A 24,049-nucleotide genomic window follows, 5' to 3' on the forward strand; every position below is an offset into this window, starting at 1 on the left:
CAATAAAGCGGAACAGATTAAATAAGAAACAACGACTGGGCGTTAAGGGGCAGGGTGTGTAGCAGCAGCTTCCTCCTCCACTGTACGGAAGAGCAAATGATTTGCCGAAACAGATACAGAGGCAGGCAGACAGAGAGTAATAGAGGGAAAGAGACTACAGATGACTTACAAGAGTTTCAGCAGGAGAAAGAGAGAGACAAATGTGTGGAGCATAACATAAAGGTACGACAGAGGATAAGAAAAAATACGGAAATAAAAGAAGTGTGCAGAGAGCAGAGACGCTTGAACAATGGTTAAATATTCATAAAGGCTGAGTGGTGATGGGTAGTGACGTAGAGCACTGAGGGAGACAGAGGAGACTGAGGAGAACGAGTCAAATAATGAGCATAGAGAGAGGCACCCTCATGCTTTACGACGCAGCTGGAGGCACACAGGCAGTCTAAGTGCAGACAAGACTCAAATACAAATGTGCAATTAGGGTCAGGCAAGTGCACCTGGACACACATGCACGCAAACTTCCATTAGACACAAGAGAATATTGTTTGAAAAAACTGCGTATAACTAATGGCCAACTGGCCTTCTAGATTTTACATACTATGAACGAATTAAATACCACCAATATCATCGGTGATTTTTGCGTAACCATTTTCCTGTTAACCTACCTCCACACATCTTTGTTCCATTATAAAAAAGGGGATTTCAGCGATTAGCAGGATATTACACTTTTGAGCACTTGTTACTCAAACTGTACATGGCAGATGACAGTTCAACTCAAATATGTCCATGAACATGTCAGCCAGTGGAACAGTGTGGCTCACTGACATGAATTTTAGATATTACACCCAACAAGGTAGATCTGTAGCACAGAGGAATCATTTATACCAGGCTCAGGTTACACAGGTAATAACTGTTAGCACAGTCAATTCAGCTTTGGTCTTACTCTGGATTTCTTGACATATTAAAAATTATAGACCTTCCCCTGACTCATCCTTTAAGGACAAAGTAATATGTTCTCCAGTAATTGGATTCCCATTGGCTACTGCCTCCTGAGAGCAAGCAGGACCAATACAGACCTGGCTAAATGTACTGCTTTTCACATTTCACAGTTTACACTGCTTTACCTAATTTTGATTTTGATTTTTTTTAATATAAAATGATAATACACGACATAAGAAATATGATTTATCACTTAGACCAGGGGTCGGCAACCTGCGGCTCCGGAGCGGCATGCGGCTCTTTAGTCCTTATACTCCGTATAAGGATTCCGTGTGGTTTGGGAAAATAAATTAGTATTTAGTATTTAGTATTTAGCTGAAGTGTATTTTATTTATGTTAGTTCTTTTTTTTAAAACTTGTAGTTCTAAATTGGAAGATTATTGTGATATTGAAATACAAAAATAAAATTCTATTCTATTATTTTTTCATCGCTCAAAATAAGCGCCACACTCGTGGAAGCCGGTGTTGTGCTAAAAAGCGATTGTCTGCCAAAAACTGATTTCCAGCATTTGCCAAAAACTGATTGCTTGTATTTAAACTGCTATAAATAACTTGTTGATCTACAATATGTGAAACATATGTCAAATATATCCCTCATGAATTATATCAAGTCATCTTGACCAACAAACAGCATTCCTGTAACAAGGTAGAAGCCGCAATCAATTTTTGGTAGTGAGTTTTATGTATCCTTTATTTATGTCGTTAAAAAATTCTTGTTTACTTTAAAAATGTCTCTTTTAAGAGTAATCTGGCCAAGATGACAGCTGAAATTGCAACAAATGCAAAAATAGTTCTGTAAACATATTTTAAGTGGACAAAAGGAAGCTGATTGTTTATAATTAAGTACAATAACACAGCTACAAAGATAATTGAGAAACAGGTAATTTTTTAAAAAAATTGTATATAACCCCTTTGCAATACCTGTTCACCAAAGTCTATTTAGCAACATAAGTAATGATATTACACATAAAGAACACACGGAAACATTGGAAATCACTTTTTGGCACAACACCTGTTACACTGGTGTACCCACCGAAACGCCATGCATAATCGAGACTTTCTTCCCCAGGTAGGCCAATTATGGATCTTCCGATCTACATTATGTCAGCAGCTCCACCGTGAACTATGTTAAAACAAACACCGCTCATGCCTCACAGATGACAGCATACCGTCCTGCGTAAAGATGAAAGTGACTTCGTACAGCCCCGATTTGCAGACGCTGTGCGCTGATGTTCAGGAGCAGAAGTTCCATTGTAAACATACCACGGCAGACCCGACGACGTTTCCATGAACACGCTTTTCAGCATCTCTTTATTGACCACTTTTCACACACAGTTGCTGTACGTATACAGCTGGCTGTAGCTTTTCACCTCACAGCCCAACACATACCAACACAACAGCATAGAGAGCACAGAAGCTAAGGCGGCGAGGCGTGATTGTGCTGCAGACCACGGCCCGCCACACACATTAACCAGGTAAAATACATATTTAAGCAGAATTTTGCAAATAATATTTATTTTTTAGCAGCATAGTGCTTTTTTTCCAATTATTTTTTTAAAAGCCATGTCAAGGCTCCAAAAGCCCAAAGGCGATATAAGGATGGCAGCTCACAACAGTTTTTGTTTGCTACATGGATCATTTTAGTTCAGCTGGGTGTCTTTCCTTTTGTTATATTTCTTTAAGAGTTCAAAATGTGTTAATTACAAAAATAACATGTAATTTTCTCTGTAGCACTTCATGGATTTCATAAGCAACACACCTTAGTTGTTCACACAAAGCATAAAGGTAAAAAACAATATATACAGTGTTATCTTCATTTTAGATTTGCGGCTCCCAGTGTTTTCTTTTGCGTAGAAACCGGGTCCAAATGGCTCTTTGGGTGTTAAAGGTTGCTGACCCCTGACTTAGACAGAAGTTCCAGGATTCATTTTAGGCGTTTCAATTGTGTTTCTTTTTTTTTTAAGTTGGCTCTGGCTTCAGCAAATTCTCTCTTAGCTTTGTACTGGAGAAGAAGCTATTGAACAGGCTGCACTGGATTGGACATAAACAGTGTATTAGTGTGATTGGTTGGATAGAGTTGATCCATGCTCGGGGCAGCCTGTCTGCCTGCCTGCTGCTGCTAACCAATCTCAGAGGGAAAATCGGAATTCAATTAGTCTGGCTAGAGGAGCTATCTCTCTCCCCCGTTCTCTTTTTTTATATTTGTTATCCAATCTCTTGGTCTTTCTCCTACTTGCCTTGTGCTATCATCCATACTTTCTTTCTTTCTCTTATTTCTTCATCCCCTTTCTACTCTTCTCGCTATCTCAGTGAGAATTTCCTTACAACTGCTGCTGCTAAACTGACTCAGAGGGGAGAATGGTTTTCAATTAGTTCAGCCTTAGGAGCTCTCTCATTTACTATTCATCCTGGCATTCTTGCGCTTCATCCGATGGTCACTCTGATCTCTCTTTTGGCTTTTTCTCATATGTATCTTTTCTGCCCTCCTCCTGCCTACACACAGCTGAAGTATAAATCCTTATTGATGGAAGGGTAGGGGATGGGGCAGGACACAAAAAGGAAAGCTAGAGGGGAAAAGAGAAAACGATAGCCATAAGAGGCAGTTGACATCCAGGGAGCTATTAAAAAGGGGGAAAGGGGAGATAAAAGAGGCAGGAAAGGGTGAGATGGACCTGTAAAGAGAAATTATGGGATAATAGAGCGAAAAAGTAAGAGGTGTAAATAACTGGTTAGGATGGCAGCGAGAGAAACAAAGACACGGAAATGAGAGCTAGGTAGAGAACACAAATAAAGTGGAGAGATGGAAAACAGGTAATAGATGAGGTCAATGAACTTCAAACAGATTAATATGTACAATACAAACATTAAAGAAACAGTGGAAAGCTAAGAGAGAACAAGGAGAAAACATGGGATATAGTCATCAAATTCAGCCATTCATACAACAAGTGTTCTGAAATCCAGTCAACACATCATGACTCCATGGTCATAGAATTACACCCATTACAAGGCTGTGGACCCACAAAAAACTGCATTATCACATACTCATATGACACAACAAACTGATCTCGTGAGAGTGCAGATAGGGACTACTTTCAAAGCCTTTCAAATAGCAGGGAATTCGAGTCACACAATTTTCATACATTTCTTTTTCAATGTGTTATCCACCATCCCCGCACACCCACCTGTGGACATTTTTATTGCTTTGAGTCAGTATTGGGAAATGGTGAGAGTTGCCTGGAAAGCACTTCAGGTTTTATTAATATTACTATAGTGTGATATACACACTGTGCTCCAGCACCGGCTCGTAATACGCTCATCCACAAATCCCAGGAGTATCACGGGTGGACCGCTTCCCTGTGACGAGCATCTACTCTGAGTACTTTGAGGGACTTCAAAGTTGTAGTAAGTATAAAGTTTTCTATTACAGTCTAAGAGCGGGAAGTGCTTCAGCACAAGCCAGCAGCGTAGCATGCCAGGAATTCCAAAAGAAGGTAGCCTAGGGATTTAAAGTTGAAAAGCATTCATTTAGCTGAAACGGTTAATATTCCTAATAATATTTCGTAATAATCTTAAAGTTCAAGTAAAAAAGAAAAAAAAGGACAATGGTATTCACATCACATTTGTTTTAAAGGCCTCAATTTTTGAAGAGCAAGCAAATATATACGGTCTTTAGAGAGTGGGTGTACATTTTCAGTGCTCATGATACCAGCTTCATATTATGCTTGGTGTTCATGAATTTAAACTGTCCTAATTTTGAATGCACACTTTTCCCCAACTGCACACACAGGAAAACTATGCACACAATTCTGAAAATATAAAGCTCATGTATTGATAACTTGACCCAAAACTGCTAAACTCTAAGCACTGGTCTCACTCAAGTGGAATTCCAAATCACACTTGTGCAAATATCTGAACACAAATTGAACAACTAGGAACACCTCATTAACAATTAGTCTCACCCTTGTAAAAAAAGGGCACAACAGATGGTGGCTCTGCACTGATTGTTTGTTTCGCATTGTACTGTATAGGTGAGTTTTGCTAATACTATGTAAGACGGGCAACATTTTTGTTACATATATACTTATTACTATAAATGCTATGTCAATGTTAACCCTACACCTCACCAAAAATAAGAAAACAGTAACTCATTTCCACTTGTATCGTATTGTACTGTATGCATTTGAATACGTAACATGTAACCGCTTATAGTCAAAAAATAGAGACTTCTAGTGTTAGTGTTTTGAATGAATCACATTAGTGTTTATCCGATTGGCACATTATGACTCTTTGTATTGTTTTGGCAGAAGGAATCGGTTTTGAGCAGAGGGAACATGGTTTTTAGTGTCATGTTTCATTTTGCATGAGATCTGTGAAGTTGTGACAAAGCAGTTAACTCTTTTCAGTTTGTTTTCAGAGTTTTGAGAAATTGAGCCACAGTTTCTGGAAATGTGTTTACACATTTGGTAGAACTGTAAGATATCCTAACTGTGAATTATTATTATTATTTTTATATCTCAGATGTGTTCTTTAAATTCTTGCTTTTAAACATGCCTTGACTTGCGGTCACACTACTTTTGAGTTATAGCTTCATAAAACAGGCTAATGCAGGCTTTTTCATTCTTTATGAAGCAACTTTCAGGTCGTGAGATTTGATCTTTGTTACAACTTGTTGTCAGATTTGCTGATGTCTAAACAACAGCAGTCTTGCAACTATTTGAACATGTGTTTGTTGGAATGTAAAATTACACAATTTTGCTAATTTATGAGGTTGCTTTTAAGATATTCATGGCAAAGACTTTGAAAAAACTGCTGATCCCACGAAGAGACAGCGGGGCATAAATACTTTTGCTCAGCATGCTGTATGGGAAAGATAAGATGGCATAGAGGAGTGGTGGAAAACCGCGGAGTTAAAAGGATTTTCAAGACCAATCATTCTCAGCATCGTTTTCTTTTTTGAGGGGAACTGCCCTGGAGCAGGCAAATATAATTTGCAGTATATATTTGTATGTATAGCTTCTTGAATAAAGGCTAAAGACAGAAAGCGAAGAGGTAAGGAAACACTGTGCTGGCTATGTGTATTTCTGTTTATGTGGGAGGAAGCTTTTTGGATCCCCAAAGAAGAAAATTCAGTTTCTTATCTGTCCCTGTGTTTCAAGGGGGATAAAAGCAATCTTCAAATGGCATCTGTAGTCGAGGAGCACTTGAACCTAATCAGCACCCGTCAGACCCAAATGGACCACAGGAGCGGTTTTGTGGTAAAAGAAGCTTAATGCCAATCACACCACCGATGCTCACATTCACACACATCAATCAGCTGTTCTCATATGGTCTAAGGTAACAGAGGCACTAAAATCGGACACCAGTTGCTCCTCTGGAGGAATAACAAACACTCTGACATTGAAAAGCACAGCTTTGCCACAGCAACAGATGAACAACCCTGTAGTTAAGGGGCTAATCACAGCGACAACAGCCACGACCCTGTAGAGGCTGTTCATTTGTTTCAGAGCCAAGAAAAATGCTTTTCTCCTCTTTGTCCTACCATGCTGACACTCCTACAGTATACAAAGGCTTTGCATCCTGCTAAAGCATCCCCCGCCTCCTCCACCCACCAGGTTTTTTTCAACCCTCCATTCCTCTGAATTTTAGAGGACATGTTGGACTAGTAACAACTCACATTCAGACCACGTGGAGAGGTAGCATTAAATGTCACTGCAGCACAAATCATTGTAAGTTGGTGATAACAGACATTTGTTGGACCCATTAAAATCGACATTGGTCTCAGAATAGTATGATACACATTATCACAAGTTAACATAGAATTTTTTAAGATGATTACATAAAACATTTATGCAACAAGGGTCTAAAAGAGTATGTGAAACAATCTTAATTCTATTTAAGTGGATTTAAAATATAGTTATGAATACAGTTTACTTCACTTGATATACTTTAGCATGCATCTCCTGAACACACTGAAGGTGGGTACAATTTTAACAAAATTTTCTTTTATCTTTCAAAATTATGCATTTACTCATTCTGGGAATTTAAATCCCTTGTGCACAACAAAATAGTCAAAGTGTGTCATTTGTTTGTTATTATATTTATGCGCATACAGAGTAAAAAACATTAAAGAATTCAATTTCAGAGCAAAACCACAATACAAATATAATTTTACTCACGATCACTAACCTGGAAAGTTCATTATGTGGCTTACATTTTCCTTCTTGTCCCCTAAGGCTTTCATGTACATATAGTATAAAAGCTATTTGTTTCTAGTAAGAGATAAGTAATACCAAGCAGCAGGTCGCTCAGATTGATGATTCCTTAAAAGGCTGCTGACACAAACTTTCAGTCATTTTATTTGAATACTTGCATGAGTTACCTGTTGAGGAACAACCTCCAGATGGATGTGCCACTTATTGTTGTGCCACTGTGATAATTCTACCAGCCCGAATGTTGCAGACTTTAGTGCAACATGGTATAAACCTCTTGATTGTATGCTCAAAAAAGCTTTTATTGTTGGACACATGAATCGGCATTTACTAAAATGTGACTTTTGTTTTCTCATAACTTAAAAATATAGAGACAAATCCAAATAAACATGATTGAGGTCTTATAAAAACAAGTTATTTCTAGTTTGACAAAAATACACTGAAATTCAAAATCATATCATATTTTTTTTCTCTATCCCAGTTTTTAAAATTTTGCTAAAGCCTTCCACCCTTTTCTCAAACCTCTAAACAATCCAAGTTTCAGACTGTAAACTATTTAAAAACATCCAACTCCCCTGGCAAAACCAAATAATCGTATCAAAACAGTTTTCTCTGTGCTCAAAACCAGTGTTCTCAAATGAAATCCAAACATTAAAAGATGATTACACCACTGAGCATTCACAGTCTATAATGAATGAAACTAAGGTCTAACTAGATGAAATTGTGTAAAAGTTTTCCAAAAGTGTTACTGAATAAATTAACTTAAGACACTGGCTCAGAGAATAGGAGCAAGCAATTCAAAACTGCTCCTTTTTTACTGCTCTTTGAAAATAAGGTTTTAGTTACACTATTTTCATACAGTTTTCACATAAGAAAAATAAACTAAAACCAAATTAAACAATATTGATTCAAGCCTTACAAACTATATTATACATTTGTGTAATGAGTTCTAGTTCCACTGGGGCATTTTGGAGAATTGTAGGGATCTTCTCTTCTTCTGCGCCATGCTTTTTTCAATAGCTGCAGAGTGTGGGTTAGCATTGTCTTGCAGAAACATATGAGGCAATTCCTGAAAAAGACACAGGAATGGGAGTATATGTTGCTGTAAAACCTGTTTATATCTTTTAGAATGTCTGGTGCCTTTGCCATAGGCACCAGTGCACCAATGCAGGTTTTTGAACTGAGTGCTGATAGCAAGCTGGATGGTCCCTCTCCTTTAGTCCAGAGGATGTGGTTTTCCAAAAATAACTTCAACATTTGAGTCACCTGACCACAGAACAGTTACATTCTTTGCCTCAGTCAATTTTAAATCATCTTTGGAAGAGAGAAGATGGTGGTGTTTCTGGATCACGGTCACACTTAGCTGTTTCTTTGCATGATTGAGCTTTAACCTGCATTTGTGGATAGCACGGTGAACTGTGTCCACAGACATTGATTTCTGGAAATGTTCCTGAGCAAGTGCGATATTTTCATGGCTATTTTCAATGCATTGTTCACAGGCATGAAGCATTGATGTTTGCCTTATCTCTTCTACACATATTTCTCAAGAATGATTTGATGATATTGTGTGTTTTTTTTAAATAATGTCATATACAAAGTCATAGGATTTTTATATTCAGGAGCAATATTCTAAAATGGCTCCACAATTTGTGGATGTGTTTTTTTTGCAGATTGGTGAGCCTCCTCGCATCTTTACTTCTGAGAAACTCTCCCTCTCTAATGCTTCTATTCATACCCATTTATCTTACTGTCCTGCTGCTAATGAACCTAATTAGATCAAATTACATTAAAAATGTTCCTCCAACTGTTTATTTCTAGTACCATGTATTTTTGTACTCTTTGTTATCCCCATACTAACTTTTTTTCTAAATGTGCTGCTAACATCAAATAGAAAATTAGCTCGTGTTTTTTTTTTTTATGAAATGCCAAAATAACTAGCATTAGCATTATTGTCTAATGTCAGTAGGTTTAAATTTGCGTTTAATCTTTTGCTGTGCTGAGAGTAAATGGTTTTCCATCTTTTTGTGCCCTGGGATAGATTGGTGACCTGTGTACTATACATCACCTCTTGCCCTATTTGAGGACAATTTTAAAAAAAGTCTTCAATTTATTGCAAAAATGTATAATATGTAATATAGAATGATCAGATAAAAGGGGGGATATTAAATGTAGAACAGATCAAAGTTTGCTCACAGGTGGCTCAGCACGGCTATAGCTGCATATCCATGTTTCACTGAAGGAGTCAGTGAGGAAACACAGTTAATTAACCTGTGAAAAGTTCACGTACTTGTTGAAGCAGTCGTGACTTTTAATGACCAGGCAATAAAACGAAAGCCATGTTTTTAGAAAATGGCAGGGAAAATCTTTGAAAGGAAAACAGTTTGATTCTTATGAATAGTAATGAGATTACTGTTAGACTGCATTTGGCTATGAAAAGATCCATCACTGTTATCGGGTAGGATGGGCTCCATGCCACTGTCTGTCTGTGTGTGTGTGATACAATGACAAACTCCACCTGAACCCACTTAAATCCTGCTTGGCTGGACATTGAGTGGTCTGAACAATTTGGAGAGGGTATCCCATGGAAAGCAGGAAAAGAGCACTGCCATGGCCACATGACGCTTTGTCACACTGTCAGTCTCCAATGTTACACATCTCAAAAATCCTATAAGCACAAAACTGCTCTAGTTGGAGCTTATTTATGCTTTAAGGATCTGGGCACACAAGGTGGCACTTAAGCCAAAAAAACATTTAGATAGTGTCAGTGGGTGGTACTTTCCCGCTGTGTAACCATAGCAACATTCCATGTAGTGAGGCTGTGGCCTACATGCTTTCTTGCTGTAAAAGTTCCATTTCTTTAAAGTCTCACTCCTTTTTAAAGCATGCACATCTGTCATCTGTCAGTATGTGCGAGATAGACGTGAAATATGCTGTGAGGTTTTTTTTGTGCTTGTGCACAATAATTCTCAAGTAGCTGGCTGTAACTATCACGTTGAATTGCTATTCTAATATATGCAAATGATGTGCTAATATATTTAAACTTAAGTGGATGTGACAGCATAGCATACAGTAAATGACTGTTTTGTAATAGGTTTAATATTCAGTGAAACCACAGTGATTAGTTTGGTGTAAAGACCTCGAGTGTTTTAATCATCACAAGGTTGTAGAAAAAGAACAAACGTAAAAAAAAACTAAAAATGAGAAGGACAGTGAGAAAATCTAACAGCTTCAGCACAAAATCCATGAGAAAAGGCTGTGAGCTTAAAATGGTGAGCGACCGCTTTGATCCAAATGTAGAGTGAACACTGGCAATGACTTTACAAGATGAGAAGTACTCAGGAAAAACCTGGGATGTGATGATGATGATGTGGGTCTCGAATTGCTGCTGATTTTCTCTCTGGTTGGCTCTTCCTATTTTTGTGAGAGAGGAGCTTTGTTATTATTCTTTTGGTTGACACAATTGTGCTTTAATTTAGTGGCTTTTAGACATAATTATATGTTGTTTTTAATTTGAGAAATTGAGTTTTCAGTTTTACAAAAGGAATAATATAGTTTAAATATAAACCTAAGTTTGTGTTGTTGTTTTTTATATTTAAACTTGGTCATGTTTTACCTCTATTTTGATAGTGACAGTAGAGAGGAAGGCTGTGAACCGAATGAATGAAGTACATGAAAAGGTGTGTGGCTAGGATTTGAACTAGGGATTCCTTCCAGCAAGATTTGTCATTCCTAACTGCAGAAGGAAGACCTCTAGCAAATGCTACACGTCTTTGCTTCAGCCTGCTTTGTAGGTGGTAACTACCTTTCTCATCTGGGCAAAGTGGTAAGATGCAGATAGACATTGTAAAGTTCCAGCAACATGACTTTACTCCCTTTTAGAGGCAGTGAACACAGTGTACAATCTGGCTGCTAACAGTTCTGCTCATACCTGGGCACTTAGACACATTTTAAGTGCTGTAGCTACGTGTCAGCATGAGCTCTCACAGATGAGAACATGTACTATAAACATTACTCTCACTCACACACACACATAGAGCATAGGGGAACCTATGTCACAAATACATTATCCATTAGGCCACCTACCTAAAGAAAAAGGCTCTACCTCTAATGCAGGTATCCATTGCTCATGGTATGTGTGCCTATAGAGCCCACTGTTATTAGGGACATAAACACAAAAGCAGACATTAGCACAAACGCATGCACACGCAAAACATAGCAACACAAGGAAAACAGAAGTCAAATTGTTTATCACAAAACTAAAACCCCTTGGAGATTAAAGTAAGGTGACTACTTAATTATCAATTTCACAATATTTTTAAGATAATGAGTTTTGCTTGACAATTGATGAAAACAAAAGCCGACTATACGGTAAGCCTGCTAGCCAATGAGCTGGCTTCCATCAATTGATTTCCTGTGGGCAACCGAGACTTTCCAAAGCACTGAACAAAGCGTAATCCCTTACCGCACAAACTCAGCATTGAATGGTAGCCTATAGAAACAGCTTGTCACTGAGCAGAATACAAGCAGATTGTGTATTGGAAAAGTGCTGCATGTTATTTCTTTTTCAGTTTACCAAAATAATATAAGTTAAAATGATTCTTCCACAAGAAAAGTATACCACGAAACAACATTTTTGTAAACAATTGCCAAAATATGACTGTCATTGTTAGAAAACGTTGTTAGAAAGCAGAAGGAAATGAAATATAGATTGAGGAGGTAAACTTGAAAGCAGGAGACTGTGACACATTGAGGTTTTGGTATTTATGCTTTGAGTATTTGTTTGCCCACATATGCTAATGTGACATTATGTGCCAACATGTGCATTTAGGCAATACAGAAATGAGAGGCAACAGGAAGTGAGCACCCCTTTTGTTTTGGTCCTTTGAGACATTATCGTCTGTGTCACTGAGTAATTATAAAATGATTAGCCCACAGAAATTCACCAGAGACTGGAAACAGATCCTCAAAGCAGGATTACGGTGGCCTCTGCATATTTGATCTGTTGTCTTTTCATTTTTCCCTCTTCTTTCCTACATTACTGAACAACTTAACATTAAACCTCTCAAAACCCATAAGCAACCACGCAAAAAGGAAGAAAACACAACCCTCTATTACGCAAACAGATGGATACACAAATGCAGTTTACAGTGACAAGGAGTACAGGAGTGACACACAGTGTATGTCAGCTTCAGTCCAGAAGCATTTTTGTTCCTTTCTCTTTCATCACGTTTTCCCTGTGCAGTGTTCGTCTCAACCACTTAACGGTTGCACAGTCTCATCCAAACTGACTGGCTATGAGCAGCACCCTTGGAGTTTGTACCAATGTTTTTCTGAATGGCTTAAAACAGGAACTACAATTTTTTGAAAACATATTTGCATTGTTCCAAGATTTCAAATTTAAAACAAAGGTTTTCACCTAGTTAGACTAAATTTATCTGAAATCTGTCTCTTTCAGCACAGTGATTGCAGTTCATCATCCCAACCACAGGGGGAAGATGTCAAACACAGCACAGATGTTATTTATTGATTTTTTTAATGATATAATTTAACAAATATATCCCAAGTCTGAGTTCACAGCCATCAAGGGTTAGTTGAAGGTTGATACGAGTGATGGATGGGAACAATCTCAGATCCAGAGGAATGGGACTATGAAGAACAATAGCTCTTATCAACAGTGAAAAGCATAAAGGGGTTGCTAACTAAATATAAACAGTACTACATTTGTGGCTTTTCCTATCAGTGAGAGCATGGAGCCAGTTCTGTTGTTATTATTTATCTTAAATATTGACTTTTATTGTAATTTTTTATCTCTAACTGGAATTTTCCAGAATTGAAAATGTATATTTAACCACCACACTGAAGAGTGAATTTTGGTTTATTTAATAACTCTGACACATGGCTGTTTAGCAACCACGAGGAAGGCCATGTATGAAGGTTTTTTTTTTCTTTTTCATTTGTGTACTCGAAACTTAGTACTGGAAAAGAGAACACAGCTCTTTTCACAGCAGTCACCTTAAACACAGAGGCCTGCTTGAATCTATCCTCTTAACCATGTGCTCTGCAAGACAGATTGAACTGAATCTTTACATTTCATTGACATGAAAGACTTTTGAATGTGAAAAAGGTTTAGTTACCAAAGACAGACGATTTCATTTTCATTGGACCTGAAACTCAGAAAGAACAGTTGAGCTCGACTACAAGGCCTCCCAGCTTGTTTTTTTCCCCCCTATTTTGTTGTGACTGTCAAAATATTACTGTGACTAGGTAAATGTTGCCAATGTTCTATTTGGAGAAATTATCCTGAGAAGTGTTTGGCATGCTTTGGTTGCATTAGTGCAGATTAACTGTTTTGTTAAACCGTTTATTTACTGTCTGTAAAAGGAACTGTGTGACAAGGTTTGAACAAACTAACTGTATTTAGAAATCTGAGAAACCAAATGTACAAAACCAATCTGCCCAAACCCACCTTATTTATTTTAAATGCTTTATGCTATTATTATTTGAGTACTCTTACTGAAAAAGTATTGAAAAGATCAGGCTTTTATTTATAATTGAAGCACAATGTAGTGTTGCTACTTGAGTATATCTTTCCCCTTCTGGCATATGATAAACTACTGTAAGCTACTATATAATGGTGGTCATAATGTGATATAGCCAAGTGCACTTCATTTACAAAGCTAGATTAGATACAGGATGAGAGATATTTTCAATTTCAAGCTTAAAATTGGCTTAATTAAGGCCTCATTATGGGTGGAGAATATATTGGAAGGTAGTGACTACTTACACAAAAAAGGTCAAAAACCAAAAAAAGAAAGAAAAAAAAAATTCCTTTCTGTAGAATTTATTAAACACCTTTTTCTCAGAACTGGCTTAATAAAGTGCATGAAAGGAACTTCTGGATGTTTTTTGACACTGCAGAGCAAAAACCAAATCACCCTTTTAATAATTTTGTCTATGCTCAAACCCAAACAATGGTTTCAGATCATACACATAGTTTTTCTAACTTTTTATAGCATAAAGTGACATCCTCTCAACAAGATTTTCAGTTTATTTAACAAATCTATTGAATTTGTCACTTAAGGCAAAACCTTGTGCAGCAGTTAGTTAGTCATTTCCACACCGAGTCTTTTGTTCTGTCTTCCTCCCCTCTTCCCAACCGGTCTCGGCAGATGGCCGCCCCGTCCTGAGCCTGCTGGAGGTTTCTTCCTGTTAAAAGGAAGTGTTTCCTTCTCACTGACACCAAAGTGCTTGCTCAAAGGGGGTCATTGGGTTGTTGGGGTTTTCTCTGTTTTCTTTGTATTACTGTAGGGTTTTTATCTAACAACATAAAGCACCTTGAGGAAACAGTGATTGTGATTTGGCGCTATATAAATATAACTGAATTGAATTCAATTGAAAGTTGGGCCCAGTCACACAGGTCTAGAGACCAATCAGCCACTCCCTGGCAACAGGGGAAAAAAGAGTATTCCCCAACCCCAGTAACCAAAGCAATTGGAAGGACGTTTTCAGTGCCCCACCCATTTCATAACTGATTTCACATAGTGGCAGCCAGCAACTAAATGGAACATATGGACATACTAGAAACACAAGAATGAATATCAGTAGGAACCATTACTGCCATTATCACATGTAGATCCAAGAACGTACTTAGAATTTTGGGGGAAAAAGTAAATGAGATCCACAAATTGTGTCTAAATAAAGCTCAGTGTTGTGCCAAAGGAGAGAGAGAATAATTTGGTTCAAAGATAGTGATTCAGAATTTTAGTGATTTAGAAAAATTGTTATCCTTTGCCAAATCTATTGCTCCCGTAGGAGAAAGGTAACATTCAAGAGGACAGTTTGATAACAGCACCGTGTACTAATATCATGCTGTAAAGAAAAAATGACATGGAAGATTATTAATCATTAAACTTCTAAAAGCTGAAGTACAAAATGAAAATGACAAGCAATATGATACTGAAAGAGTGAAATAGGACAGTCATTTGAATTTAGTTTCACGTTGCCATTGTTATCATTAGATTACCCAACCCTCACTAATAAGCCAGTTTTGTGTCAGTTATATTCATCAGCTGTATGAACCTCTTTCCCTGTGTATAGCCCACACTAACACATTCCTCACTGCCTTTATTTTCTTTCACCATGAGCTTTCTATACTCCATGCATATCACTTTAAGCAACCTACACACATTATGGCACACACATGCACACGCCAACTGTGGTATAGATAGAGACGCACGCACGCTGGGCATGGCTCATAAGGAACATCCATCAGCACTGAATATACACTTGTGAATCTAACGCTCAATAAAGCAAATATAAACCTCCAGTTCCTGTTATCTGTCTTCAGCAGGAGCCAAAGCTGTGACAGAAAGCAAAGAGAAGAGAAGAGAAGAGAAGAGAAGAGAAGAGAAGAGAAGAGAAGAGAAGAGAAGAGAAGAGAAGAGAAGAGAAAATGAGGACCAAGCCCTACAGTAAGTGTATGTGAGATAAGGCATTATTGCAATACCAGACACATATACAATAAAATCTCCACTGTCATAACTGCAGCCACATTTACAACAGACACCTGCATTCTCCCCCTCTTACATTCCAGTGGAGGGAAGTCCATTAAGCCAAGACTGAGTCTTGAAAGAGGAACTGAATCTGGTATTTCTAATGCCTCTTTTGCCTTTCTCTTATGTTTTCTTCGTAGCTCTCATCATCTCAATTTACATAACATCACTAAGCTCTTTCTCTGCAGTGACTGTACTACATGTTTCACTTGCAGGAGTGCAACTGAGACATTATACAAAATACATCCAAGACTATGTTTGCTTAAGAGCATTTCAGCATGTTACACACAATATTTTATTGCAAATATGGGTTGTAGCTTATAGTATATGTGAATGTCCAAGACATGAACTCATCACTGCTAATAGGATACATCTGTGCAATGACAAATTAATGAGATTCATGTCAAGGCATTAATAAAGTGGATTTACTGGTCACTTTTGAGATCAGCCTTTAGGGTGTACTGTCACCATACAGGAGCTAATTTCACACATACTGTTGGTTTTCAATATAGATGGCTTCAAATTGTCCACTCACAGTACATTTAATAAATGAAAAAAACAAACAAACTAATAAATATTTTAATGTGGAGCAACAACAACAGAAAATTGATTTGGATTTTTACAGTCAGAACATGCCCAGTGTATGAAAACAGACTTTTTTGTGGTTTACCGTATCTTGTAACATTCTCTGGCTACTTCATTAAAAAGATCTGGTCAACTCTTCATTAACGTAAATATCTTATGAGCCAACTGCATGGCAGCAACTCGATCCATTTATGCATGTAGAGATGGTCAAGATGACCTGGTGCAAATTAAAAAACTAGACCTATTAACAGGAAAATATCAGGATTTCTTTTCTAAATATAGGGTTTAGGAATGCAAGACTAAATCCACTATTATTTCAGACACAAAGCAGATAATAGGCATAAAATTGTAGAAGATGTTTCTGCTATAATCTTTTTTCTGTAGGTATTCTTGCAGTCCACTCTTGTATTTCTGGATCGGAATTCAAAGCTACTCTAGTGAAGTTGTAGAAATAAAAACATGAAAAGTGTCCCATTCATAGATGCTTTGTTGAGTTTTATATTCAGTATTTCTCAGAAAAAGGTGCCAACAAGACACTTCTTCACTCATAAAAATATGCAGAATCATTTGTATTTTTTGTTTGTTTTTATCCGAACCTTAATCTTTTTTGTTGGGATTTCAAGACTTTACTGTTTATTACTGCTATCACCTAATTGCTTAAAGGATTTCCACTAGCGGTAGAATGTAAATTGCACATTTGTATGTTTATACATATGTTCATCTATCAGCGTGTGCAATAGAAAAATACAAGACACCTACTGAAAACGACTGCAGTTTGCAAGTTGTCAGAAACTCCACAGGGTAGCTTTAGGATATAAAGTTGTGATGGGACTGCAATGTTTCAAAGGCACTGACAAACAACTTACAGTACTTTATCATACGGGGATGACTTGGTAGTATAATCCTGTGCAAAGAAGCATTATCTAATACGTCTAACTTTAGGAGTTAAAAATGTCTCTGAGAGTCTTACAGGTTGCACTAGGGCAGCGGTCCCCAACCCCCGGGCCTCGGACCGGTACCGGTCTGTGAGTCGTTTGGTACCAGGCCGCGAGAGTTGAGGCTCGGGTGTGAAATGTATGGTTTTCAGGGTTTTTATCGGTTTTCAGTGTTATTTTGTTATCGTTTTTATTGTTAACTCGGTTTTCCTGGGTCTTTTCACGTGTGTTATGAATAAATCTTCTTTTTTTTTCAGTACCGGTACTAGTTTTATTTTGTTGTATTTATCCGCGACACCTTAAAGGACGGTCTGTGAAAATATTGTCGGGCATAAGTCCGTGGCGCAAAAAAGGTTGGGGACCGCTGCACTAGGGTAAAGTTTCTGCACTCAACTGCCAATACACATTGTTCCTTCCTTGAAAATACAGATGGTTCTCGTCTTTGTCAGTGCAATGAATCCCCCTAGTTGGTTGGGGCATCCTCCTAGCAAAGCACATCACTCACAGGTGAAGTAGCTGGCAGCACCATGTGTCATAGTGGTAGCACATGTCACACCCCCCTCAGGCTGACAGTAGGGTTTGTAGTATTGGAAAAGTGCAAGACTCAGGCAATGTGCCATTTCCAATTGGCAGGAAAACGGAGAAAAAAATCCCTTAAATGAATGGTCTATATGCAATGCAGATCATGCAAAAAGGACTTCAAATGCGATATTGCTCTAATACCTTGTGTACAGTGTTTCTGCAAGCAACAAATGCATACAGTGTCTGACACACACAGAGATGTGTAGATTCGCCTGAGCCAGCCCAGCGTGAGACACTTTTCATGTGAATGATTTTCTCCTTCTCAGGGTGGTGTTTTTGGATCTTGGGGATTAGCTATGTTAGTTGGTTAGCAGACACTCTGTTGTCCCTGCTCCCTCATGAGAAAGGCCAAGCTTCAGTGACATCCGCCAATAAGACCTCCACTGGCCCCTGTTGCAGTCGACACAAACCACTGCCTTCCCTCTGGCCAAAAGCTTGACCAGTGCTGATTTCCTTCCTCACTCTGCAGTCATTTATGACTCTGCCTCATGTTATCATAGCCCCAGGTGAAGCCATGCTTCCCTGGAATGAAAGTGGGAGGGAGAGGCTGATAAGGGAGTGATGGAGGGAGAAAGATAAAAAAAAAGAAGAGAAAGAAATGAGAGTGGAAACAGGGAAGTGAGCTTTGAATGTAAAGATTTTAAAATCTCATCAGAGATCCTAGATGAAATTCCACCTATTCATTTTCTTCCACTTAATGAATTCAGAGTCATGGGTGAGGTAAGCCTACCCCATCTACTAAGAAGGTGTTGTTTTTTCTTCTTCTCTGTCATTCATTGTAGTATGGTGTAGCTGCAGCATTAATAAAAAAAAGAAATGACTTGCAATTTTTTTTCAGATGTAAACAAACCTACATGCTTTACTATGTAAATAAAATATATTCAGGAAATTCAATAGTCACGTTGCCATGGTTTGAGAAATTGGGTATTTCTGTACAGTATGTATGTATGTACTGTAAGTATTCTCCTTCCTGAGAGATAAAGAGTGTGTCACACTTTGAGCATTGCTGCAGATATAACTATTCTTTTCTGTTTCTCAATCAGTTACTATGATGACTTCTATATAGTAGCCAATAGTCTTCCTCATTTTCTTTTTTTGTGCCTTCTTCCCTGAGTGAAGCAGATGATAGTTATATTTCTAGAAACACTTGAACATATTTAGAGACCATTACAGGCGAGGGGTGTGTTTGTTATGGAGTGAGCTGCGACATCCCTGTTGCAAGATCCATTTTGCTTTCATTCCTAAATCCTACCATGTAGCCCATAATAATAAGACATCAGGAGACAGTTCACAAACGCACGGCAAAAAGAAGAATTTCACTCCAAGTATTTTACAAATAAACCTCGTGCTCTTTGCACAGATATGCACACTAGGGTAGCTGACATTTGTCTGGGAATGTTTGAACAATATTAGACGTTTTGCCCGTCCAGCATTTCAAATGTTAGATTAACTGGTATGTGTGTGAACATCTATAAAGAAATGAGATCAGACTAATACAAGAAAAGATCTCGGAGGATGACTTGTGTTTGACGGATTATTAAAGAAAAGAGAAAGGAGTTATCGGTTCCTGTTATATCCCACTAAATTCTCAATCTTGACTTTAACCTTTTACACAATATTAGTCAAACTCAATAACTTTTAACGGCCTTCACCTTCCTGGGAGATAATGTTGATTAAAAACAACAACAAAAGACACAGGTAATTACTATACAGTGTGAGCCACAATCAATCTTGTATCTATTGAGGTCGTGACTGAGGTCTTGTTTTACCTGAGTGGATTTACGGGCTGTCAAATGTCAAGAAACTCAGGCCATTATTTGCTGGATTAGGATCACTACCCTGATTGAAATGTAACATCAAAGGATAATCCTGGAGAGTGTGCAAAGGCAAAAATATTCCGCAGGGATATACAACAGACTGAGAAATTTATATTTATAGATGCTGTCAGTGAAATATATCTCAAAGTGAGACATCTTCAACCTGAAAATCTTTCTAAATGTAAATTTTGACATGACACCCGATTTGATGTATTACATTAAACTTTCCTGTGCAATTTTGGCAGGAAATGTGTGTTCCACAGCTCACTTTTGAAAGCATGGCCACATGTTCCCACATGGAGGGCTTTTATTTAGACTGCAAACACATTTCATGCTGTGCAAAAGCTTCTGAATTTCTGCGGTGAGCAACAATAACATAAAGTGTTATCTTCTAGTTGGCTGTATATGTAGGAAATGACATTTCTTGCTATTGATTTGGTTTTAATATTTTCGTGTCATTGCTATTAAACATACATAATTTTAATGAAAATGTGTTGGGGGTTTTCATAATTGGGATGACCAAAAAAGATGTGACCATATTCTACAAAACATTCCCCACCCAAACCACCATTGCCATCAGCATTCATAACCTCTGTATCACATCAGCCAAGGGCTTCTGTTTCGATTAAACTTTGCTCACTGCAGGACGACATTTACGTGAGAGGACAGCTGATATTTTCACACTGTAATTAGAGGCATAGGTCAATGAAAGACAGAGGCAGCTGCTTCACACCCAGCTCTTACTACCCGGCAAATCAGTGCTGACCCAGCCAGCAGAGCCGTAGAACATCTTGACCCAGGGCTGCGTACATTCACTGGAAGATGCAAAATAAAATTATACGAATGTTTTGAAAATGTAAGTCTCGAAATGTTAAGAATAGGAGTTACCTCCTCTTTTTTTTTTTGCAAAAAGGGCACCACTATTGTTTATGCTGGTTCAGTGCATCTTTTACAGTTTTTCTCAAATGCTAAAACACAAAAGCCAATCCTCTAAACCAAATGACCAGTTGTCTAAACACATTTACTAAATCTGTCTTCATGTGACATAAACACATGTCACATGAAGACACAATTCACAGAACACAATCCTCCGTTGTCATAAATCTAAACACATCTTCCCTTGCTAAAACACAAGTTGCAAAAGAACTCTGCTCATATTCTCAAATGAAAGCTCATGTGATGCAACATGCTTGCCACAGTCAGCAATATTTGAACACAATGAACACACCTGGCGTCATTCATTACACACAATGACTCAAAATTGAAGACATTTGTTGATAATGCTGTGACCACATCTACAAAAGCAAGTTCAGAGTGCACAGTATGCTGAAGATTCCAACAAACACAATGGATGAAGGCAGAGTCAGGGGAAGAGGAATTCGATGCAGAGGAGGGAGAAGAGCTGGCCCTGGAAGAAGAGGAGCAGGCCAACGAGGAAGAGGAGTTCAAATGAGAGGAGGAAGAGGAGCAGGCCAATGAGGAAGAGGAGGAGGCCAACATGGGAGAGGAGAAGGTCCAGGAGGGAGAGCAAGATAACCTCGCACCATCATTGCGGACAAGATGCGAGCAACAGTCATTGACCATGTCATTGTCCATGGCATGACAATGGCTGAAGCAGGACTAAGAGTCCGTCCAAACCTGAATAGGTTCACCGCCATCACCACCATTATCAGGGCATTCAGACAACACAACAGGTATTGTACTCGGTTGCTTTCTTTGTCACAATACAGTTTTACAAACCTGTGAAAGTAGTCTATTGGTTTCAAATCAGTTGTGACTGTATTGTAACACATGTTTCTTTCTTTACAGTTGAAAGAATGCCACATAGAGGTGGGAGGGTTGCCATATTTACAGCGGCACAAGAAACCCTCAATGTGGATATGGTTCGTGGGAACAACCTCATCAGACTCCGGGAGATCAGAGACAAAGTCATTGCCGATAATGTCAACTTTGAGAGCATTGACGATGTCAGCTTGGCCACAATAGACCGAGTTCTCCGGCGCCAAAAGATGCGGATGAAACAGGTCTATAGGGTTCCCTTTGAGCGCAACTCTGCGCGACACAAAGACCTACGCTACGAGTATGTGCAAGTAAGTATACATCCATGTTCACAGTACAGTTAGTGGACATACTGTGTTGCTCAGTGGCCTACATTACTTCTAAACAATACTGTGCTACCTGATTGACTGTTGTTCTGAACACCTGTGCACTTTCACATTTTCACAGAGGATATTACAGTTGGACGCGATGGCCAGACCTCATGAGTACCTCTTCCTGGATGAGGCTGGCTTCAAAATGCAGAAACAAAGGCAAAGAGGCCGTAACATCATTGGCCAAAGAGCCATCACTGAGGTCCCTGGCCAATGGGGGGGTAATATTACCTTTTGTGTGGCCATGGGTTGGGAGGGGCTTGTCCACCGGCATGCTGTCCTTGGGTCTTACAACACCCAATGTCTCCTCACCTTCCTAGAGGAGCTAAAAGACATCCTCCTGGACCACCAACAACACCATCCTGGGCCCGCACATCACATTTATGTGATCATTTGGGACAATGTCTGCTTCCACAGAACAAACCAAATCAGAGAGTGGTTCACCACCAACAGTGACCACTTTTTAAACGTCTGTCTGCCACCCTACTCCCCTTTCCTGAACCATATAGAGGAGTTCTTCTCATCGTGGAGATGGAAGGTTTATGACAAACAACCATACACAAGAGAGAACCTCCTAAGGGCAATGGAGCTGGCCTGTGTTGACATCCCAGCGGAGGCACTCCAAGGATGGATTTGCCATTCCAGGGCGTTTTTCTCGCAGTGCCTGGCAAGAGACAATATAGCCTGCGATGTGGTTGAGGTGATGTGGCCCGATGCAGCTCAGCGACATGATGCCGTACAGTGATTGTGGTGTGTGTGTGGTGTGAATAACGTAAATAAAAAAACTTCACACCCTGTTCATGTTTTCAAGAGTACTGTTGTGTGCAATAGATTCTGTTTTTGCATTGAGTTGTGTTACAGTAGTGTACGTACATGCAGGATTTTCTATAGATTTATACTCTTCATATGAAACTCACAAATCTAAATGCCTAATCCTCTGCAGAGATCTACGACGATCCGTTACTGTATAGTTTCTAAAAATATGCATTGGCAGTTATGAAACAAAGAACCTTCTCACAAATCGAGCATTGTGTTTTCAATTGTTTTGCTGTAGTGTGTAATGATGTGTATAGTGTTTACATTTTTGAAAGCTTCGAGCTGCTCTTTTGGTGTGAAAGTTTGAGTTTTGCAGTGGGAAGGTGTGGTTGTGTTTATGCAGCTTTAGAAAAGAGTGTTGTGTTTAGACATTGGGGAACATGGTGGAAACGTTTGCGAAATGTGTTTAAGCATTTGAGAAAAACTGTAACTAATGTTTTCCTTTGATTCTGAAATATTTTACACATATTTGATTAAATTGCTTGACTGGGAGGTTTTATAGCTTGCAAAATATTGTGACAGCCAAGAATTAAAACAGCACTTTGCACTTTTGCTAGAATCTCCATATCAGATTGGCTAAAACAAAGGGCCTGTTGATGTTTGTTAATGATTAGTTTGCTAATGTCATTAAAGCCTCTCCACTTCGTTGACTGCTTTTATTGATCTTGAAGTCAAAGTATCACATTACTAGAAAAGAAATGCAAAAAAGGTTTATTTGTTGGAAGCCAATCAGGGCTATCTTTTCAAGAATTACAGAGCTGTTTTTTCTTTCATTAACCTTAATTCTAAACCTTTATTTGCATATTATTGTTAAGGTCTGCCACTTACTTAAGAAATAGCAACTTTTAATTTAAACTGCCAAATTACTTTGCAATTTGATTCAGCAGATACAGTTCACCGCTATTTTAATTAGGCTATCTTTGCATTACTGTCTCAAATTGTTTGCTTAGTTAGGGTTTTATATTTCACAATGTTTAAAAAGATGTCTTTTTCCTAATCAGTAATGTTGTTTTCTATCTTCCTGATGTAAATGTGACTCAGCACATCTGCCTACTTACCTCCTACGCCAGTTGTACTGGACTGCATAAAAGGCAAGTGACGCTTGAGAAGGTGATTACAACCTGCGTTTCTGCCTCTGTTTCTCTCTCTGTTTCTCTTTCCCTCTGTGTGAGAGCTCAGCTGGGTGTAGCTGTGCTATTACCCATGACAGCGCCTACTTTTCATCAGATTCAGGAAATGTGGGGAGAAGCCATGTTGGGCTCAAGCAGGATAACCAGACGCTTAACTGACTTCAAAGACTGACACGCTGCCAAACTAGGCGGTAGCCACTTTGTGACCACCTCCAAAAATGTGTAAGTGAGCTATAATGAATAAACTGTCAGAGCAAACACATGTGAACACACCAGT

The 24,049-nt window shown here is 38.5% G+C and overlaps 1 protein-coding gene, 1 long non-coding RNA gene and 1 pseudogene across 3 annotated transcripts in view; 1 reads left to right on the forward strand and 2 right to left on the reverse strand.

Annotated features, from left to right (window-relative positions):
- The window catches only part of grid1a (glutamate receptor, ionotropic, delta 1a), a 278,394-nt gene that overhangs the window by 203,553 nt on the left and 50,792 nt on the right, over window positions 1–24,049 (reverse strand). The gene's annotated exons all lie outside the window — the stretch shown is intronic.
- Window positions 1–24,049, reverse strand: part of LOC146505592 (uncharacterized) — a 66,715-nt gene that overhangs the window by 29,998 nt on the left and 12,668 nt on the right. Inside the window, exon 2 of the long non-coding RNA XR_014877788.1 lies at window positions 1–24,017. This exon is cut by the window's left edge and continues 29,998 nt beyond it. This is a non-coding gene — a long non-coding RNA (uncharacterized LOC146505592). The remainder of the gene's footprint in view (window positions 24,018–24,049) is intronic.
- LOC146505593 (uncharacterized) lies at window positions 21,494–22,372 on the forward strand (annotated as a pseudogene).

The sequence above is a fragment of the Neolamprologus multifasciatus genome, chromosome 13 (genome assembly GCF_963576455.1).
Source record: "Neolamprologus multifasciatus chromosome 13, fNeoMul1.2, whole genome shotgun sequence".
Classification (NCBI taxonomy): domain Eukaryota; kingdom Metazoa; phylum Chordata; class Actinopteri; order Cichliformes; family Cichlidae; genus Neolamprologus; species Neolamprologus multifasciatus.